We start from the raw sequence: 11,628 nt of genomic DNA, 5'->3' as shown, positions 1-11,628 counted from the left end.
CTTTATAAACAAGGGCTTTAGAATAAACATCCTGTGAGATAGCGGCATGGTCACTTTTTGTTTGTTTGTTTGTTTTGGCTGAGCAGGAAGCGCAGAGTCTAAGCGCTTAAGTCTATTTTCTATGTCTGTTTCTCCATTGTTGCCCTGTAAGTAAATTCTTCAGTACTATTTTTCTAGATTCCTTATATATGTGCTAGAATACGGTATTTATCTTTCTCTTTCTGACTCACTTCACTCTGTATAATAGATTCTAGGAAGGAGAGGGTGAGATGTATGGAAAGAGTAACAAGGAAATTTACATCACCATATGTAAAATAGATACCCAATAGGAATTTGCTGTATGTCTCAGGAAACTCAAATAGGGGCTCTGTATCTACCTAGAGGGGTGGGATGGGGAGGGAGATGGGAGGGAGCTTCAAAAGGGAGGGGATATATGTATACCTATGGGTGATTCATGTTGAGATTTCACAGAAAACAGCAAAATTCTGTAAAGCAATTATCCTTCAATAAAAAATATCAACACCTAATTTTTCTGGGAATTTGTTTTTTTCGTTTTACTGAAATGACCATATTTCCCACCTGCTGTGTAGTTTAACTTTGGAAAAAACCTAGAATTCATATGTGCATGTTAATGGGCATGTTTCTGGACTCCTCTAGAATATCAATCCGTCCCATTTCAGTGGTCTATTTGTTTGTCCTTGAAGCAGTACCACAGTTTCTTTATCATCATATCTTTTAAATATGTCTTGATATCTGGTGGAAAAGTTCTTCCACCCTTATCTTTCTTTACGAAGTTATTAGTTATTCTTGGCCCTTTGCACTTTCATACAAATTTTAGAAGCAGTTTTCAATTTTCATGAAAAAAGTCTGTTAAGATTTTGATATGAATTTATCAAATTTATAGATCGATTTGATTACAACTGACATCTTTAATCTGTGAATTGATTTGGGAACAAATGACAATAGTGGATTGACAGTTTTTTGATTGCTGTTATTGTTCTGGATATAATTTTATCTGAACTTGTACAAAATACTATTACCATAGAAAAAGAAGAGAAGCTACATGGAAAAACATATCTCAGGAATGGTCTCAAAGAAAAACTGAGGAAAACAAACCCTTAGAAACCAGGTTTTAGAAAAAAGCATAGTTTTGTACATGACTCCTGAAATAAGTTACCCATCAGGATCCAGCTAGTAAAATGAAACTACTAGAAGGAATTTAATTTAGGAAAAATAGGGATTAGAAAAGCTGAAAAGCAAATAAGAGAAAATGAGGAAACCCAAAGATTGTTAACTGCAGGCAGCTGGTATGCCCCTAGGGATTGGTAGGATAAAGAAAGGATGTGTCTTTGCTAGACCCCAAAAACATGGACCACCCAGTGGAGTGGAAACCTTTACAGGCTACGAAGGCCATGGAATCATGGAGGGAGGGCAGTCTGGTGGGAGCTAGAATCACAGAAGAGAAGCAGCCACTGCTAGAAATGCACCCTTTCCTCCCAAGAAGAGAAATGGGAAGAAAAACCCTGACTTCTCTCAGTGCAAGTACCTCTTAGTGGCTGAACATAACTGGGAATGACTGACAACAGAGACTAAAAAATATAGTTTGCAAGGAAGGAGTCAGAAAGCAAATGACAAACAAAAGGCATAGACATCAAAATTACAGGTTAGAAGTTCAGGTTCTGAATGTAGATTTTTCTCTCAAAATTTATTAATTCATTTAATTTGCTTATATCAAGCACTGTGGTAGATGCATATTCCATTGGCTACAGCAGATTACAGGGTCAGTCCCAACATTAATGGTGAAAAGAAATACACTCCTCTGCCTGCTCTAGCAGAGTTCACTAGTCAGAGAGTAAAGATGAGAGAGATGGAGGGTAGACTCTAGGTCTACAGAGGACGGGGAGAGAGCATGCCATGCTGTGAAAATGACATTACCATGGAACCTGCTGCCCTGGGGGTATACATCTACAGAATTCCCTTTGTTTGTGGTCAATAAGATAAACATTTATCTCTGTGACTTTAAGGGATTTTTTTCCTAATACAGAGTACCATGTTAATAAGTTTTCCTTTGATCATTTGATCCTACAACACATTTAGTATCTGGTTTCTTATGTCAGGTCAGATTTGACATAATTTGACATATAACACACTTTGACATAATTAAGAAATCACAAACCAAATTCTCCTCTTAAGAGAAGAAAGAAACTTTTTTGATCCTCTACATTACGGGTAATATAAATAATATTATAATTTATTTATAATAATATAAATAATATTAATAAAAATTAACACTTCTCTTATTAAATGTTAGTTTGTTTTATAGCTATAGAGATTAGTGTGTGTTTAGTTGTTTTCTGCTGTGTTTCAGAATGGCGTTAACCATGATTAGTTTTGCAGAAATGAAGGACCAAATTTTTGAGGACTGTTTAAAAAATTAACATTTCTCCAAAAAGGTCAAGAGATAGAGCTACAACCATTCAGGTGTGACAGAACAGGGAATGTTCCTCTTGAATTTGGAGTTTGCAGAAAATTGGATGTACTATATGAGCAAGTGCACTTATTTGTCTATATACTGAAGAGTATGCAAGAAACAGATATTGAGGACTAGGTGGGAAAACTACAATTTGGGTCTGGTGTGTTGATAAGACCATTAAGCGCTTGACAAATCTATTACAGTTAGTAACATATCACATGGTAGAAATTTAGAATGGAGGGTGCTTGCTGGTCTTCACATGATCCTCCTCCTAATACACACACACACAGCAGCAGCAGCAGCAGCAGCAGCAGCAGCAGCAGCAGCAGATACTCCTACTTTTCTGCCCATTTCCTTGATTTCCCTCATTCTTACCATTTTGGAGCACACTGCTTTGATTTCCAGTGGCCAAAATCTGCATTTCTCTGCCTGATGGCTTTCTCTGGTTACCAGAGCCAACAGTTCTATGCAAATGGCAACCTGAAAATGCTGAGGAACTGAGGCTCCCAGGAACAGCCCTCACCCAAAGGTGAGATGTATAAAATTCCCAGACTCACAGCTCCTTCAGCTCCCTGCAAAGGCTCTGAGAGCTTTCCAGCAAGACTGAGCTTAGTCACACACAGGAGAAGTTTTTGATAGCAAGCTATATATGGATGACTTTCTTTTCCTGTTTTGCTTTTCCACTCCCCATTGTTATTTCATGGAATTATCTACAGAATAAGTTATTCGAAGTCAAGTCTTTATTTCAAGATCTGCTTTTGGGGAAAGTTGAACAATGATACATATATTCACAAACCTAAATAGAATTTTTCTTGTTACGTCTGACTGATTACCGGCTGAGGCCTCAGAGGTAGGTAACGTGGGTTTTAAGCACCCACATGTTTCAAGGAGAGGAGTCAGTCACATTTCTATAAGACTGAACTAGCAGAGTGGGTGTCACTATGTAATGGAAAACTATAGGTACAAACTTAGAAATGCAAAACTATAAAGGAACTGGTTAGAGAAAGGACTTTTTTTTTGAAGAGAGTTTGCAGGGAGCCCTGAACTGTTTTGTGATACTTCTTCCTATTTCTGCCAAGTCAGGGGCTGCAAGAAAACAGCTCACATAAAGTGGAGTTGTCTGCAGGAAGGGAGACTGACATTTCATTTCCTTGCTAGATGCTTGCTGAACTGCAGAAACCCATAGACTACCTCCAATGCCACTAGAAGAAAATGGGAAGCAGATCATAGGGCAATTTGTGGCCCCAAGATTTTGAGAGTGAAGTGAGCAAGGTGGAGGTGGGCAGGAGGCCAGATGGAGTAACCTCAATGGTGAGCTGGGGAGATAGGACAGTGGCTAGAGCATCCACACATGCAGAGATTTTCCCTGGGCCAAGTGAACTCCATGAAATGTTACTGGTCTCAAGTCATCCCCCAAAGCTTCTGCTTGAAGGAGCAAGGGGATCCCTGGGATGTGCTGATGATAGTAGCTGAGAGGTGTTATGAGAGGTCAGAGAGCATCATACCTGTCAGGGACTGGGGGAGTAAGGAGGTTGCCATGGAGGACACTGAAGAATCAACAAAGATCTCTTGGGAAAGGATCAGCCAGCATCTGGAGGTGTGCCCTGACAGAGGGCACTGAAAACCATGAGAGGAGATGCTGGCCAGCTCTGACACCTCCACTAACACAGTCGTTTTCCACTTCATTCCAAACCAACAGGAGCTGAAGGGAGTGGTATGGTAGGAAAGAAAGAAGCAAGGGCCAGTACTTACCACTTCCTTATGACTGGTTCTGGGCAGCAGCTGGGAGATAGAGGGGCTTTGAATTGGGTGAAAAATAGAAGTTTGGACTATTGCAAAATCCAGAGTTAATGAAAAGCTATTGTTTCTGCCTGAGATATAGTCCAAGGATCAGGAAGGCAACTTTGACAGAAATGCTTGAAAAAAAAGAATGAAGATGTTTCCTCAGCGTACCTTCCAAGTTCATCATGTTCAAATGGTTTATGTGTAACATGGGATAGAAAAATGCTTGCACATTGTTTACACATATGAGTGCTGCAATATAAAGAGGAATGCTCTGATGGGACCAGAAAACATGAAGAATCGTTGAGAGACAAAAACAGATGGGTACAGACTGAAAGAGAAAAATCACAGCTTTTAAGATATGCTTAGTCACTCAGCTGTGTCCAGCTGTTTGCAACCCCATGACCAGGCTACTCTGTTCATGGAATTTTTCAGGCAAGAAAACTTGAGTGGGTTGCCATTTCCTCCTCCATGGCTCCTAAGATTTGACTAATGATTGAAGGAGGTTTGAAGTTCTGTCACGCCCAGAAGCAGGCAGAGAATGTTGGGGTGAACATTGAGGAGTTTGAGTAGAGTCCCTAGAGGAAGCCCATAGATTGCATGACCTTCCCCCTCCTCCAGTACTTGTACTAAGATGTCAGGACCTGCATCCTGTTCTGTTGGGTTCTTTCCACCTCTTAAGAGCAACCTCTTTCCATCTCTGATGTCTTGATGTCCAGAAGACTCTTTCTTCTCTTTTCCTGAAAATTCCTGCTCTATATGACATTCTTCATAGGGACTTTTTAAGTTTGGTTTCATTTGAAAATATGTATTTCAATTTGCGGAATTTCTAGCAACAAGGCAGAAATAGTGGTCCTCACAGTAACTTCAGGTCAACATGTCTGAAGTCAGATGCAGTCCTGTGCTGATTGTTTTGAAGTCTCCCTCTGGTACTCTCTCTGGCCTGTCTGTGCTCACCCTCAGGAGTCATGAAAAGTAAGTTGGTTTCACCTTGTGATTCTAAGAAATTCATTGGACTTAACAAGTTCTCTTTTCTCTGAGAAGAGGCATTCCTTTGCTAATGCTGAATTTTTAATTATTTATGGCAAATATTAGAGCATACCAACTCCCAGGCCTCTCCTCTATAAAAATGTATTCTCCAGAAAAACTCCATGTAGGCTAATTTCAGTTTTATACTTATGAATATTTTATTTCTCAGTAATTCATAATGGTCCTCAAGGAGCCATTCAGTTCAGTTCAGTTCAGTTCAGTCGCTCAGTTGTGCCCAACACTTTGCAGCCCCATGAATCGCAGCACGCCAGGCCTCCCTGTCCATCACCAACTCCCAGAGTTTACTCAAACTCATGTCCCTCGAGTCAGTGATGCCATCCAGCCATCTCATCCTCTGTCGCCCCCTTCTTCTCCTGCCCCCAATCCCTCCCAGCATCAGAATCTTTTCCAATGAGTCAACTCTTCACATGAGATGGCCAAAGTATTGGAGTTTCAGCTTTAGCATCAGTCCTTCCAATTAAGTAAATATGCATAATCAGAAACTTCCCAAGATGTAACTGACCGTGTATTTGTTCTGAGTACCATGTATGTATATATGTATATAGTAGGCCGCTTCTTATCAGTTTTATTAAAGGGTTGTTCTCCATCTTTTTACCCCACTTTCCTAGCTGCCTTTCCTTTCCTTTGCATTCACTCACAAAGCTAAGAAAACAGCCCTGAACAATATTATCCTGCTATATAAGCACAATACTGCCTAAAATTGTAAATTTCCAATGGATGAGCCAGTCTTAAATTTTTTTTCTTTCAGAAAACATATTATCCTATCAAGTATGAAAACAAATATTGGAAGACTTACTATATTTGGTCCTTTCTCTCCAGCAATACAATGAAGAGCTAATTTCAGAGCTAACTTAAGAAAGTACAAAGAAACCTTATAGACATTTGACCCAAGGGGAAAAGTGATGCCTGGGTCCTACAGACTAAAGCAGAACTCTCAGGATTCATCAGACCGGAGTCTTGGGCCAGTTCTAGCCTACAGGTTGAAGAGGAGCTAAAAGGAGCATCTAAAAGACCCCGCTGAATTTATAGCCCAAGGAGAGGTTGAAGAAAGATCAGAGGATGAGGGACAGCAGTTGCTTCAAGGGAAATGGTTGAGTCACTGAAAAGTGAACTTGAATGCTTCCCACTCCTTAATTCACCCAAAACAGCATGAAATAGACAATTTTTCTTCAAAAGCTAAAGCAATGGTTTGTTTGCATAATAAGTCAGTGTTTTATTGTGATACTCTGGACACCATATTAAGAGTGGAAATGTAGAAGGAGAAAGAAAACAAAAAGAGTATTTAAGAGACCAAGTGCCATACGCACAAGTTCCTACACTCTGGTCTAGGTGAATTCACATGTGGGTGTTCTTGGATGATGCTACATCTTGATTTAAGGGAAAAAGTCACAGAGGAGTAATGAAAGCCTCAGAGAAGGTATCAAAAAACCAAATCAGTCAATAGCCCCTGAGTCTCTTGTTTCCATAGCCTATTTTCCATTTCTCCCTGCCCCTCTACATGAAAGGGAGATGCAAGGACAATTTTGGGAGGGTAGGAGGCAGAAACTTGGGGACCATGTTCTGTCTCCTTGTCATTCTGCTTCAGTTTATGCATCCAGATCATGAGCTTCATCATCATCTTGTCCCAGTACCTGATAACATCCCAGGATTCTATCTCTAAAAGTGAAATGATAATTTGCATAAAATGTGCTATCACAAAGCACTAATGAATGTTAGGAGGCTCCAAACCAAACCAATATTTCTCCTGGAGCCATTTCAGAGCAACTTGTCCTAGAGACATCCAAGGAGAGAGAATCCATGAATAGAATGTCAGGCACAACGAGAGGTTCCCCAGGGACCCACTTCAGTTAAGAGCCTTCTCAGTGTCCCTCAGCTCATACCTATGGGTTGTGGCCCACTTGGTGGGCCAACTCTGCTCTTGCTCTACAAGGAAACAATAAGTCCCATAATCATATTCTTGGAGTGGGGGTGGGTCTGCTAAAGTGGACATTTCTGTGAACACTGTGAAGTGGGTGGTGGGAGGGTCTTCCAGAACTCCTGGGAGGGGCACAGGTCTTTTGTATCTCTCTTGACAGCATTTGATCCGACTTCCAACTTCAGTGATTAAGGTGGTGTTGATCTTGGGGTGTGACTTGACTGCCTTTGCTGATCTCAACTATCCACAACTAATATACTTTACCTGCACCCATGAGCTCAGCCTTGCCTTAATCTTAGGACCTCTCTCAGTCTCTGTTAGGAGAGATTCATAGAGTTCAGCATTAGGCCATGTTTCTTTCTATGTGGTTGGGCTCAACCTGGCATCTGACTTTTTGTGACTTTTTATTTCTGACTACTCTGCCACAAGTCTTGGGGTCATCCTCAACTCCTTTATTCTCTTACTGTACTAGTTGATCTCTAGAAAATCCTGAAGACTCTTGATTGAAAATAAGTAGAGAATCTAACTGCTGGTTTCCAGCTCTAACTACTAACACTGCTGCTACAAGTTACCACCATCCCTCAGGTAAATAGATGAATGTCCACCTCACAGCTCTTCCTGCCCCTACTCGGGTCTTTTCATAGTCCATCCTCCAGAGAGCAGCCAGAAAGAGACTGAAGTGTGTAGTTGTGTCATGTCACTACTCTACTTTGAAAATGTTCAACTGGCTCCCATCTCATTCAACCAGTCTTTCATCATCTGTCTTCCTTTACCCCTCTTGCTTCTCCACTCATGTGCCCTCATGCACCTGTTCCAGCTGTACAGGCCTCTGTGCTCTTCCTAAAACATGCCAAGAATGCTTCTGCTCAGACCCTTGGTGCTTTCTGTGGATTCAATGCCACCTTTTCAGTGAGTTCTTCCCAGAACTACCCCCTCCCAATTTGCCAGCTTTCCTTATCCTTTCTCCTGATTTTTTGTTCTCCAAAAAATAAGTAAAACAGCGTACTTGTTTTACTTGTTTGTTGCCTACCTCTCCCACTAGAGTGCAGGCTCCATGAGGTCAGAGGGTTTTGCCCATTTTATTCTGTACTTTCCCTGGCATCTAGGAAAAAGCCTGGCACACACTGACTGCTCAGGGCATGTTGAGTGAATGACTAAGGCAAAACTAGACAGGGGAATCGTTATTAGGGAAGACATTCAACCAATAGGGTGCTGGTCGATTATTATCTATTTTTGAGAACATTAACACTATGGTATTGTGTAGCATTTGCTGGGTTAAATTCAAATGTTAGATCATTTTTTAAAAACTACTCAATTATGTTCGACTTCCCTGGTGGCTCAGATGGTAAATCGTCTGCCTACAATGTGGGAGACCTGGGTTCAGTCCCTGGTTTGGGAAGATTCTCTGGAGAAGGAAATGATAACCCACTCCATTACTCTTGTCTGGAAAATCCCGTGGATGGAGGAGTATGGTAGCTTACAGTCCATGGGATCGCAAAGAGTCGGACACAATTGAGCAACTTCACTTTCTTTCTTTCTTTCAGTTATGTTCACTGACTTCCCAGTAGCTCAACTGGTAAAGAATCCACCTGAAATGCAGGAGACCTGGGTTTGATCTCTGGGTTGAGAAGATCCCCTAGAGAAGGGAACAGCTACCGACTCCAGTATTCTGCCCTGTAGAATTCCATGGGGTCACCAAGAGTCCAATATTCTGGCCTGGAGAATTCCATGGGGTTGCAAAGAATTCCATGGAGTCTATGGGGTTACAGAGTCAAACACGACTGAGTGACTTTCACTTTCATGTTCACTGGCATTTACAATGTTTGGATATTTGCTATAGGCTACAGTTTTTTGTACATACTACTAAGCTGTGTTTCTCATTTATTAAAATATTTAAAGAAATTCATAATAACGAATAACAAATTTCTAATATTTCACTTTCAAGTCCTAAAAATTAATATTTTTGGAAAATTTAGAAACACTATAATAAGTGAAGATACAAAGAGGTTAGTGAAACCTGTTTTGAAACTTTACCCAGGGTCAGTCCTGTTCCTGGAGGACAAATGATGGTCTCCATGAGGCATGGGTTTCCACAGGAAGCATAGATATTTAGTAAATGTCACAGGCTAAAGAAGCCATAGAAAGTTGCTTTCATTTTTCTTGTCTCCCATGATTGCAATTTCATTTAAAACATAATTTTACTTTGTCTTGGCTGACAAGTCAGCTCATATGCTCATGGGGGCTTAAAAGAATGCGGCAACCTGAGCTACTGTTTGGTTGTAGAATCAGCAGTTTCTTAACTACTCTGAGGCTGAAAGTGCCCAGGGCCAAAGAGCAAGATCTGCAGCTTCTCACGCCAACTGTGTTTTCCAGCCCAGATTAGTTTAGGTGGAACAAGATGTGATCAAACCATATCAAGTTCTCAAAGAACAGTGACTGCTCGCTTAAGAATAAATTATTCTTTATCACTATGTTGGAGACAATTGTGTCTGCAGCAGATGCCCTCTGGTCCTGGGGACTGGCAAGCAAAGAGAGGGCATGAATGAAAATCATCAAGCACCTGCTTAACTTCTTGCTTCAATCCAAATCGAAATGGAAGTCTCTTTGGCTTCTACTAGCAGGAACCAAAGTTGTCTTTTGAAGCCAGGACTAAGCCTGCAAAAAGTTAGCCAGTGTGATTAACAATGGTCATGCTCTGTTCCACTCACATTTTAGTATGTGGCTAGAGGAGAGAAGAATTAAAATTTAATTTTAGATGAAATGGACCACTCATTTTGATGTAACAAGCATTTTTGTATGTGGCCTGTGATATTATGATTTGTAATAGGAAATGTATATTTTTGTCTCTGTCTCTGTTTCTGGCACAGAGCTCCTAAAACCCTTGAAATTTCCTAAGAGTGATAAAGTTGCTTTGATATTCATAACAAATCTCTTTTGATTTGAATTTATGTTAAGAAGATGACTTCTGAAAGCACCTAAGGATGGGAGCTTGTTTCCAGGGGAACCAACCATCCGCATGATTAGAGAGTCAGAACTTTCAGTCTCATCCCATTTCTGAGGAAGGGACAGAGCCTGGAAGTTAAATTCATCATGACTATGTAATGACTATGTTTGACTATGTAATGATTGACTACGTAATTAATTATGACCATGTGATGAAGCCTCCATAAAAATCCCAAAGCATGGAGTTTGGAAAGCTTCTAGGTTGGTGAACAAAAATGCTTCCATGTACCACCACGCCAAGCCCCAAACTCCATGAGGACAGAAGCCTTGGAAACCCTTCATTTATAGTCAGTCCGTCAGAAGAACAGATACTGTAAGAGAGCAGGATGAGCACAGCCCTCAGCCAGCAGCCATTGCTATGCCTCCTCCGCTCCATGTTACTAGGCAACAGGTCTTGACCAGCCATTGCTCAGTGCCTCAGTGCCTCAGTGGGCCCTGCCCACAAGCAACCAACTGTCAACGAGTGACTGTTAATTGTCCTGCTCAGTAATTGTTCAGCACCACAGTGGGCCCTGCCCACTGGTAACTGTCAGCGAGAGACCACTGCTGGAAGTGATTGAGTCAAGGTCAGTGTTGCAGTGGTCATCAGGTAGAAAGTGAGGTTAGAGGCAAATTCAGGCCTTCTCCCAGAGGCCCTCTACCTGATCCAGCTTTGGGTCAGTGAGTGAGCTAGAAGGCCCAGAGACCAGACTGGGGACTATGTCCTGCAGGTCTCCAGAGCCCTCACAGAGGCCCTGCACTAGCCTTGGTCCAGCCCTTGAGGCAGCGGTGAACCTCTCCCCCACCCCTGTCTCTGAGCCCTAATAGAAGCGGCCGTCTGCCTGGGTCACCATCTGTGAGACCTGGTCTTCCCATTTGGGTGGCCTGAGGAGACTGAGGGCCAGTTGGGTTGGGGGCCAACCCAGGGATAACAGTTGGGCACGTTGTGAGAATCTGGCCCCAAAGGAGCTGCCAACTGAGATCTGCCTCCTCTTAGCCAGGACTGGGACCTTGGAGGGTGAAAGTTGTGCCTTGGGACTTTGCCCTTTCTTGTCAGGATAGAGAATAACATTTATCTGGCAGAGATTTACAGGAACATTGTTACCTGACCATGACCTTACCTCAGGAACAAAGGATCTGACACCAGGAAGTTTACAACAATTAACCATGCTCATCCCTTACCTTTTGCTTTTACAGGGGCTTGCAGAAAGCATTCAGTAACTTTGGGGTTCTTAGATCATGAGCCACCCATCCCTTTGTATGAATCTGTAATAAGCCTTTCTCTATTCCAAACTCTAGTATTGATGGGCCTCACTGTGCGTCAGGCACACGGACTTGCGAATTTGCTAACAATACCAACTTAGACTTGTGATTGGTACCTGAAGTGGAGGGCAGCCTCGTGGAACTGAGCCCTCAACAATGGCGT

The sequence above is a fragment of the Ovis canadensis genome, chromosome 13 (assembly GCF_042477335.2).
Source record: "Ovis canadensis isolate MfBH-ARS-UI-01 breed Bighorn chromosome 13, ARS-UI_OviCan_v2, whole genome shotgun sequence".
Taxonomy (NCBI): Eukaryota; Metazoa; Chordata; class Mammalia; order Artiodactyla; family Bovidae; genus Ovis; species Ovis canadensis.
The sequence above is the reverse complement of the archived record's forward strand: the minus strand, read 5'-3'. Positions refer to the sequence as shown.